Raw genomic sequence first — 10,535 nt, forward strand, 5'->3', positions numbered from 1 at the left:
CGGAGCTGCGCCTCAGCGTCTATGCTCGCAATGACACCTGTCCCAAGGTGGAATAGTCACACCATATTGTCAACCACTCTAGACGTCCGCAACCTGAGGCGTCATAGAGTGCAACACAGATGCTCCAAATGACGGAGCAGAGGATTCCAGTACATTTAACCGGTAGAACCTCGTAAATGTATGCGGTGTAACCCAACTGGCTGCAGCGCAAATGTCAGACATCGGCACCCCTCTAAAGAGGGCCCAGGATGTTGCCATACCCCTAGTGGAATGTGCCTTCAACTGCCCTGGTGGCGGAAGGCCCATAGTATCATATGCTAACTGAATAGCATCCACTATCCAATGAGAAAGGCGTTGCTTAGACAACGGCTGACCCAAAGTTTTAGAACCATGGCATATGAACAGCTGTTCTGTTTGCCTCACAGTCTTTGTGCGATCAATATAACACCTCAATGCCCGCACAGGGCAGAGCATGTGTAACCGCTCTTCCTCTGGGGAAGAAAAAGGAGGAGGATGGAACGCCATCAACTCGACTGGTTGGTTCATGTGAAACGGGGATATGACCTTGGGTAAAAAGGCCGGATTTGGACGCATGGAGACCTTAGAACCGTCTCCTGCGAAACGTGTACATGATGGATGCACCGAAAGTGCATGTAACTCGCCCACACGTTTTGCTGATACCACTGACAGCAAAAACGCAGTCTTAATAGACACGAACTTCATATCCACACTGTGGAGAGGCTCGAACGGTGCCTTGGTAAGGGCTTCTAGCACCACATCAAGGCTCCATGACGGTAAACTGGTCGACCTTGGAGGCCGCAAGCGTCTTGCGCCCTTTAGGAACTGAGATGCCAGGAAATGGCAACCAGGTGATAACCCGTCAATGCGTACATGGCAAGCCGAAATAGCGGCCAAATACACTTTAAGTGTAGAGGGAGACTTTCCCTCATCCAACAGCTTCTGCAGAAACCAGACACCAACTCTGAAACAATTGCCACTTATACGCATATTGCGACCGAGTAGAGGGCGCCCTCGCACTCTGAATGGTGGATATAACCGCCGTCGAAAGCCCTAAGGCTGACAGGCGCTCCCGCTCAGGGGCCAAGCCCATAACTGCATGAGTTTGGGGTTTGGGTGCCATAGCCCTCCTTGGGCTTGGGACAACAGGTCCGCTCGCAGAGGGAGCTCCCTCGGGCGACCGTGCAACAACTGCACTAGACTCGGGAACCATATCCTCCGAGGCCACCGAGGAGCGATCAGGATCACTGTCGCTTGCTCTACCCTGACCTTCTCCAAGAAGGCGGGGAGCATCGAAATCGGTGGAAATGCGTACAGGAGCCCTGGCGGCCATTCGTGAGCCAGTGCATCGACTCCCAGGGGGCTGTCGAGGTCCTTCACCGAGAACCATAGGGGACAGTGCGTGGTCTCTCGCGAAGCGAAGAGATCGACTTGCGCTGTGCCGAACCAGTCCCAAATGCGCTCCACCACCCGAGGGTGAAGACGCCATTCGCCTGCAAGAGGACCTCCTCTGGACAGGAGATCCGCTGCGTAATTGACTCTGCCCGGTAGGTGAACCGCCCGCAGAGAGGCTAAACGCGGTTGAGCCCAAAGCAACAGCCGTGTTACCATCCGGTGAAGGCCGAGGGACCGCAAGCCGCCCTGGCGGTTGATATACGCCACTACCGTGGTGTTGTCTGACCGCACTAACACGTGCTTGCCTAGAAGCACTGGCAAGAAGTGCCGAAGGGCGAGGTCCACCGCTCTGAGTTCCAGAGCATTGATGTGGGCCGACCTCCAGGGAGATGGGACCCAAGCGTACGCCCTGGCGGATGTTCGACGGAACTTTCCACCAGCGCAGTGCTTCCCAGTAGGTTCGGGATACCCTCAACCTGCGGTGTTTGTCTCTCCGCGGATGCAACGCGAAGGCATTGAACCAGGCCTGCAGAGGTCTCTGGTGTAGTAAGCCCAAAGGAAGGGCTTGCGAGGCGGCAGCCATCAACCCCAGCATGCGCTGACACAGCTCCATGCTGACTGTTTCTCTCAACCTGAATAGGGAGAGACACCGCTCCAGTGAAGCAACTCTTTGTGTCGACAGGGTCGCTTCCATGGACACAGAGTCCAGATGCAGACCCAAGAATTCGGTCTGTTGGCTCGGCACGAGGCGGCTCTTTTCTGAATTGACCTTCAGACCTAGCCGCTGAAGATGGTCTGTAACCATCACTGTGTGCTGTGCCAACTGCTCCTTTGACTGCGCGCAGACGAGCCAGTCGTCCAGATAGTTCAGCAGTCGGATGCCTTGAACCCGCAAGGGGGCTAAAATGGCGTCCATACACTTCGAAAAGGTTCGAGGAGCTAGAGACAGGCCGAATGGCAGGACACAAAACTCGTAGACCCTGCTCTGAAATGCGAAACGTAGGTACTTCCTGTGACCCGGACAGATGGGAACATGAAAGTATGCATCTGTGAGGTCTACGGTGGTAAACCAGTCGCCTTGCCGGACAGACTGGACAATGTGCCTGTGCGTAAGCATCTTGAACGACAACACCCGTAGGTATTTGTTCAGTAGTCGCAGATCTAAAATAGGGCGGAGCCCGCCGTCCTTTTTTGGCACTAGGAAGTACTTGGAGTAGAACCCCTGGTCGGTCAGAGCAGGGTCTACTAGTTGAATGGCACGCTTCTTGAGCAATGCCTGTATTTCTGCATTTAGAGCTGAGGACTGAACCGAGTCCTTCACTGCAGTTACCACCACTCCCCTGAAGGGGGGGGGGTTTAACCGGAATTTAAGGGTGTACCCGGTGAGTATAGTTTTGCGCACCCAAATGTCGTTGGTGCATTGTTGCCAAAACAGGAGCTGTGGAACAGTGTAGGGGTGGGTTAACGGCTGCCGGGGTTTCTCAGGGCTGCTTAGGCTGCGCTCGCTCACGAGGGGCCTGGCCAGAGCCACGAGGGCGCGGTCTGCTACCTCCTCTGGGGCGCCACCCTCCGCGCTGCGGTCTTGCAAACGCGGGTTGGCCGCGTGCTGAAACCCCCAAAGGGGCGGTTTTACTGCCCTGTGGGTGCGCTTGCTGCTGTGGCGGTGCCTGTGGCCGCCTTGGCTGGAAAGGCTTGCTTGGCCACATCTTTGCCAACTGCTGCGACGCCTCACGCGCCTTGACGGAGCGTTGCAGCATCTCCTCCACCGCTGGGCCAAACGTGTGCCCCGGGGATATAGGAGCATCTAGCAATGGGGCCTTATCAGGCTCCTGTACCCTGGCCTGAGAGAGCCAGAGCTGTCTCCTTGCCACCACAAGGGAAGCAATGCTCCTGCCCTGTGCTCGCGCATTCAGCTGAGCCAGCTTAACCAAAAGCTGCGCAACTGCACCCAGCTCGGTCCTAAGTCTGACAGATGGGGACTCAGGCAGATCGCGGATCAGCGCCGCCTGGTAGACTGTCAGGAGGCTGGCCACATTAGACAGCCTAACTGCCTCCGTAGCCGCGGCATAACCCTTTTTCAGATGGGCCTCCGTAGTCCTACACTGCCTGTTAGGGCAGGAAGGGTCCTTAGCCAGCCCCGATAATGTCGGCGCCTTTACTAGCGCGGCGAACGCGGCGCCCACTGGCGGAAAGGACGCTAATCCAGCTTCGCTCGCCCCGTGCATGGTAAAAGCCGAAGCCTTGCGAGAAGTCGCCGGGGCGGAGGCCGGGGCTCCCCAGGTGGACTGCACCTCCTTAATAAAATCCGGGAACGCCGGGAGCATCCTGGACTGAAGGGGCGGAGCCGATGGCAACTCAAATAAAGAGCGTTGTGTTGGCTCTGACGCAGGCCAGTCCACGCCTAAGTGACGGGCTGCCCTCTCCACCACTGACCAGATAGGGTCATTAGTATCCAGCACTTCAGGGTCGTCCTGCCCAGAGTGCTGGGATGCCACCTCAGGCTCTGTGTCCTCAAAGAGCAGGTCTGCATCAGATGCGTCCCTTGAGACAGCATCGGCATCCCACTCTACTTCCTGGGGCACTGGTGGAGGAACCGTCAGCTGACTAGTGCTGGGTCCGGTTACTAGCTCTGGGGCCCGAGGCGCCACATTTGCTAGGGTCATAAGGAGGGATTGTTGTCCCATCATGAGCTCCATAAATTGTGACATCTTGGAGGTGAGCTCAGCCACCCCAGATGTGTCCTGGTAACGCCTACCCCTCCGAGGGGAGCGAGAGTGCCTTCTCCGGCGAGGCGATCGAGACCTGGATCGAGACTCCCGACGGGGGCGAGCCCCGCGAGAGGAGGGACTGCGGGAACGTTCCCGAGCACGCCTGGCTGGAGATCTCTGACCAGCTGTAAGCTGGGAAGATGGGCTCAGAGGGAGCTGAGACGTCGCCGGCAGCGACACGACCGATGACGGTGGGGCCGAGACGGTGTGGGACGAGCCCGAGGATGGGGAACGACCTCCAACTGCCTTCCTCGCTCTCTGGCGAAGGGTGCGTGTCTGAAACCCCGCACATAGCTGGCAGTATGCCCTATCTGCCAGGGCAGATGCTGCATGGTCCGGCCCCAAGCATGCGACGCAGTCTTCATGAGGGTCGCTGGCAGGCAACTTGGCCTGACAGGTCACGCAACGGTGGAACCCAGACATAGTAGAACGCCGAAGCGTCTAGTATTGACGTCAAGCACTAAAGAGTGTGCGTCGAGCACTGTCGCGTCAAACGCCGAGGTGCGCGCGTCGAACGCCTAAGCGTCGGACACCAAGCGTCGAGCACCTTAAGTGCGTGCGTCAAGCGCCGCCGCGTCGAGCGCCGAGGTGCGTGCGTCAAGCGTCGAGGGTGCATGCGTCGAGCACCGAGCGCCGAAGCGTCGAGCACCGAGGTGCGTGCGTCGAGCGTCGAGGGTGCGCGCGTCGAGGCGTCGAGCGCCGAAGCGTCGAGCACCGAGCGTCGAGCGTCGAGCGCCGAGCGTCGAGCGTCGAGCGCCGAGCAACGAAGTGCGTGCGTCGAGGGTGCGTGCGTCGAGGCGCCAAGCGCCGAGCACCGAGCGTCGAGCGCCTAAGCGTCGAGCGTCGAGCACCGAAGCACGGAGCACCGAGGTGCGTGCGTCGAGCGTCGAGGGTGCGTGCGTCGAGGCGCCAAGCGCCGAGCACCGAGCGCCGAAGCGTCGAGCGTCGAGCACCGAGCACCGAGCACCAAGCGCTGATGGAACGTGCACCGAGCGTCGAGCACCGAGCGCCGAAGCGTCGAGCACTGAGCCCCAAGTGCAGAAGCACTAAGCACCAAGCGCAGAAGCGCTGCACAAAGCGCAGAAGCGCTGCACCAAGCGCACAAGCGCTGACACCAAAAGGGCCGAAGCGCGAGTACCGAGCGTGGAACGCTAGCACAGACGCCTAAGCGTCAGCTGACCCGCCAAGCGGAGACGCTAAGTGCTGGTACGGCGTCTGATGCTGTGCAATACCTACCTGAAGGTGCTGGGGATTTTGCACGTTGGTGGTTGTCTTCCTCTGTATAGTGAAGGGAAAAAGTTTTTTTTTTTTTTTTTTTTTTTTTTTTTTCAGGACGCTGCAGAAAGTAAGAGGGTGTAGTGCAACCCACGTGGCGGGAACGCGCCGCGGGGGGGGAACACTGCAGAGCAGACTACACGCACACACACGGTCTAGCTAGACCGAGGATGCAAAATGCACGTGGGCCAAGGCCAACGCAACACGCGTCCGAACACACAATATACAATATATATAACAAAATATATATATACAATAAAATATATAAATATATATACAAAATATATATATACAAAAAACCCACACAATAATAATTATAAGAACAGAGGAAAGACGGAGAGACCACGAAGAAACGCGATGCCGAAGCAAAGCGAGAAGGAAATATATAATGTAAAACAATATATAATCCTAAAATAATAATAACAAATAATAATAACTCCGAAGAGTATAACTGAAATAAACTTGGAGAAGGGGATGAACCAGCTTCTCAAGCCTAAGCTTTAGTGAGTACAATCAGTTTAAATAGCTCTAAGTCCTACCGCTACTGAGGCTGAAGGCAAAAGAGGAAGTGACTCTCCGCGCGCTGCGTATAGTAAGCTCCCAGGGGGGCGGGCTTACACGGCAGCTTGCGCGGAGGCCTATCGGCAGCTTTGACATAAAGCTCAGCCAATCCCTACTGCCTGACGGCAATGTCCCATACCTTGATGGTTATTTTCGACTTGAAAGGGAACGGAACAATCCCCAAGCCCTGAGCAATGACACACAATGAATCATAATAAACTGCCATAATAAACTGTGCTCCTTAGGACAGATTAAACGGCTTCTACACCCGCGCTGTGAACATATAGTGAGTGTTTCATCCTCTGGTTTGAGCTTCTGGTTTTCGGGGACGAGGTGGCCGAGTGGTTAAGGCGATGGACTGCTAATCCATTGTGCTCTGCACGCGTGGGTTCGAATCCCATCCTCGTCGCAGTTTTTTTTTTATTTTATTTTATTACTGTCTCGTTCTCTTTTCTTTCGACAAAAGTGTTTATCTGCGACTATAGGACAGTATTGGTATGTGTTGGAGATGCTTCCCAACAGTAACACAATGTGACACAAACACAGCCTAAACTTTGAGGTGCTGAAAAAAATATATAACCAAAGGCACCGGTGGGATTTGAACCCAGAATCTCCTGTTTACTAGACAAGCGCTTTAACCATCTAAGCCACGGCGCCCTGCAACACGTAATGCAATGTGTGCCAGAGACTGTGAACTGAAACGTGTCAGGGACATTGACGTCGATCTCTACTACAATGCACGGCTGTAAAATTAAGAGCGCGACATTTCTGAAATTAATCTGAAACACTTGAAAATGCGCATTACTTGTTATTAAACATTTTCTGACCTCAGATATCGGAATCTGCATTGTGTTTTATATCTATAACAAAAACATTGCCAATGTAAAAAAAACAAGTTAGAAAAACCCAACAGCCGTTTAAAGAGGTGATATCAAACTCAAAAGCCCAAGTTAGGACTTTTGACTGCGTAACGTGAAAAATGTAAATATTGTTGATTTCTGGCTGAGGTTTGAAATCAGATTCCGAAACATGGCAAAATTTGCACGCTATTTTGTGTCAATTCCACCAAACTCTGCGGATGCAACACAAGCAGTTTCTACATATGGACTGATTTTTACACATCAAAGACAAACCACGAGTGTTGAAACTGCAACAAGATGCACGATTATTATTATTTATTTCAGTACAACAGCAGTGTCCCCCATCTGGGATTGAACCCACGACCCTCCAATCAAGAGTACAGAGTCCTAACCACTGCTTCATACTGCTGCCATTGCTAGTCTTTAACAAAAAACTAGTTTTCTGCTCACGGGCCAGATAATTTGTGAGAGCGCGCGTGTGTGTGTGCGTGAGTGCGTGTGTGTGTGCGTGTGTGAGTGCGTGTGTGAGTGCGTGTGTGTGTGAGTGTGTGTGTGCGCGCGTGAGTGTGTGTGTGTGTGCGTGTGTGTGCGTGTGTGTGTGAGAGAGAGCATGCTTGTGTGCGCATCATATATAATTTAGTGTGTGTAAAGAAAAACGGGTTTGTCACTTGAACTAAACCCTGTTTTAACATTTTGTTTTTCAAAGTCAGCATAACGCTATACAACACAGTCCGTTTAATTACTGTATGAACATAGCATACAAGTTTTAAATGTTTACAAAACTCGACAATGTTGCCGAATTTGTCATTCAAAACGTGTTTAGTTTTAATCAGTTTTGTCTGCTTGTTACTTTTTTCAGCCAACACATTTACATGACCCTTGTTTGTTACATTTTAAAAGATTGTTTTAAACTCTACAATGTAAATGTTGACTCAGTAGCTACCATTAAATGTTTCAACCTCGGTGACTTTCTTTGATGCGTTATTAATTTTAGGCAATTTGCAATATGTGTGTGTGTGTGTGTGTGTGTGTGTGTGTGTGTGTGTGTGTGTGTGTGTGTGTGTGAGAGAGAGAGAGAGTGTGTGCGTGCGCGTGTGTGTTTTTACATGAAACTTGTACTTTTTATACAGGCATATAAATGTCCATTGCTGTCGATAAACGCATCAGCCAAATCAATTAATATGACATGTAGTTTTCTAGCTTGCTATTTATTAATTTATTTATACATTTATAATATAAACATGTATTCATTTCTACATTTATTTATTTATTTAAAAATATTTATTTCTAAATGTATTTATTCCTCTATGCATTTGTTTAAATCATTTATTTATTTCTACAAATAAATTATTCCTTTATTTATTTTTAATTAAACGACGAACTACAATTTATCAGAAATCAGAGATTAAGACAAGGAAGCTACATGCCAATCTTGTGTGCAATTCCATTCTATGGTATCTACCAAATAAACATAAAACTAGAAATTTTCAAACAGGAAATCGAAAATTTCTACTCTCAAGCAGCTTCTTCAGGTTTTCAGCGAAAGGTGGTCAGGCTTGCATGTAAGCTTAAAAAATGAATGCATTTCACTAACTGCGCAGTGGCGCAGCGGGTTAATGTCGTGCGCCCTTCAAGAACGTCATGTTGCAAGTTCAAACCACAGTTTTGTTTTGTTTTGTTTGTTTGTTTCCTGCGATATGTGCTGTTTTAAAATATAAATAATTTGTTTAATATAAAATGGTGTGCATACTTGTATTGTAACACTTGAAATGTATTTGCTTACGATTGTAAGTCGCCCTGGATAAGGGCGTCTGCTAAGAAATAAACAATAATAATAATAATAATAATAATAATAATAATAATAATAATAATAATAATAATAATAATAATAATAATATCAAAATGCTTGCATACCCTGGTTTGTTTTGACGTTGACCAACATGTGGAATCACATGATTGGTAGATGTCCAGTTATTTAGCTTTTCTGTTTGAATAGTCGCTACACACCCTTAAAAAGTAGACGGAAGAGGAAGAAGAAGAAGAAGAACAACAACAATTTACCTTAGCTTGACGACTTATATCTCATTGTGTATAAGAGGTATGTACGTTTTTTCACATTTGATGCTTTCAGACTTTTGATACTGGTACAGATGGTAATTCTAAGTGATTTAGTTTTGCCGCTGCAACATGGTAAAAACAGTTAAACTCTTTGAGCTGTATAGAGACTCTCGGTAGTTTCAAACAAGTTTATCTAACTTGTATGAGGAACTACCGTTCCTCTCAATGACCGATTGTACCCTTGTGGTCAAGACATATGACATTTGGTAGTTCACATGATCAAAACATATGGTTAAATACAGGTCCCACCGAGATTTGAACTCGGATGGCTGGATTCAGAGTCCAAAGTGCTAACCATTACACCATGGAACCGCTGCGGAACAAACGAGAGAGGAATGGCTGTAACATCCTCAGCTCCCAGGTGTAAAATCCCCTACTGCTGACAACCCCTGGACCGCAAGGCGTTCTCCCCGTTCTGATTGCACACAGTCCTTCAACAACATCCATTTCTCCAGTTTGAATCCAAAATGCGACGTTTTAGTCATTAATATTACAGACCTTTAGATATTGATGATTTAGATATAGGTATAAACCTCCTGGACTGCAGTGATGTAGCATTGATTAAGAGTACTCTAGAGGCGAATGTCTCTGAAAGGTGTTAGTGAGGGCTGTGCATCATGATTATACAGTGTCATACAATTGTGTGCTCATACTGTAGGACTCAATCAGCTCCTGTTACAGTAACTGCTCTATTGAGATCTGGACAAACACACTACTGTTGGCATGTTCTGTAGGGAAGTTATACAGGAATATCTGAAGTTATACAGGAATATTTCTTATTAATACCACTTCACAATTCATGGCATGTCGTTTCTTTCTTTTTTTTTAACATGTTCATTTTAAAGACAAGGAAAAAAGCAAGGATATTGGATGCAAAATTGGTAGAAATGATTACTCTTTCATTTAAATAAAGCAATACATACTAGAACACTACAATTAATGATATGACCAGCAGGGGTGTAGCTGTAAGCTCATTTGTACCCAGCTTGGAAGGGTTAAAAAAATCACCTGATCTGACAGATTGCCTCCTGGTTGATCACATGAATGATACACAGATTGGTCAGTGAATCCATTGTTCATTATGTTTAGTTAAAGCAGAAAAAATTTCTAAAAAAAAAAAAAAAAACTCGACGTTTTCAAGACACATACTGCAAAGGACTTTGTGAAGGACACATGAAGGACTTTATGATTTTAATATTAATGTGCATGCAAATAAAAAACAATCAATTCAATGAAACAATCAAACACATTGCAGGATGGAAGCAGTATATCTCTAACCATGTTGATTGGATAGCAATGGGTTCCAACACATTGAGCCATCAGTGAACCCTCTGTTTAGACCTGATCTCAGCTGAGTGACTCTGTGCCATTCCCAGGTGCAGTCAGTTTGTGCACTGTTGATATGAGATTCCTGTCACTGTGGGACTCAGGGCGCAGTAGTACAGTGCAGTGTCTTTCATTTTAGTGGAGGAGAGCTTCAGCTCCACACGTTTGTTTATTCTCTTTATCAGCTTCAGCACAGAACCGAAGGTCTGAAGAG

The 10,535-nt window shown here is 48.9% G+C and overlaps 3 non-coding genes across 3 annotated transcripts; 1 reads left to right on the top strand and 2 right to left on the bottom strand.

Annotated features, from left to right (window-relative positions):
- Positions 1-6,344: 6,344 nt before the first annotated feature.
- On the top strand, positions 6,345-6,426 carry trnas-gcu (transfer RNA serine (anticodon GCU)). The gene has a single exon. It is a non-coding gene; the product is annotated as a tRNA-Ser (tRNA).
- A 174-nt stretch (positions 6,427-6,600) lies between these two features.
- Positions 6,601-6,674, bottom strand: trnat-agu (transfer RNA threonine (anticodon AGU)). The gene has a single exon. It is a non-coding gene; the product is annotated as a tRNA-Thr (tRNA).
- A 2,561-nt stretch (positions 6,675-9,235) lies between these two features.
- On the bottom strand, positions 9,236-9,307 carry trnaq-cug (transfer RNA glutamine (anticodon CUG)). Its single transcript has one exon. It is a non-coding gene; the product is annotated as a tRNA-Gln (tRNA).
- Between the last annotated feature and the right edge of the window lie 1,228 nt (positions 9,308-10,535).

This window comes from Acipenser ruthenus, chromosome 11 (genome assembly GCF_902713425.1).
Source record: "Acipenser ruthenus chromosome 11, fAciRut3.2 maternal haplotype, whole genome shotgun sequence".
NCBI lineage: Eukaryota > Metazoa > Chordata > Actinopteri > Acipenseriformes > Acipenseridae > Acipenser > Acipenser ruthenus.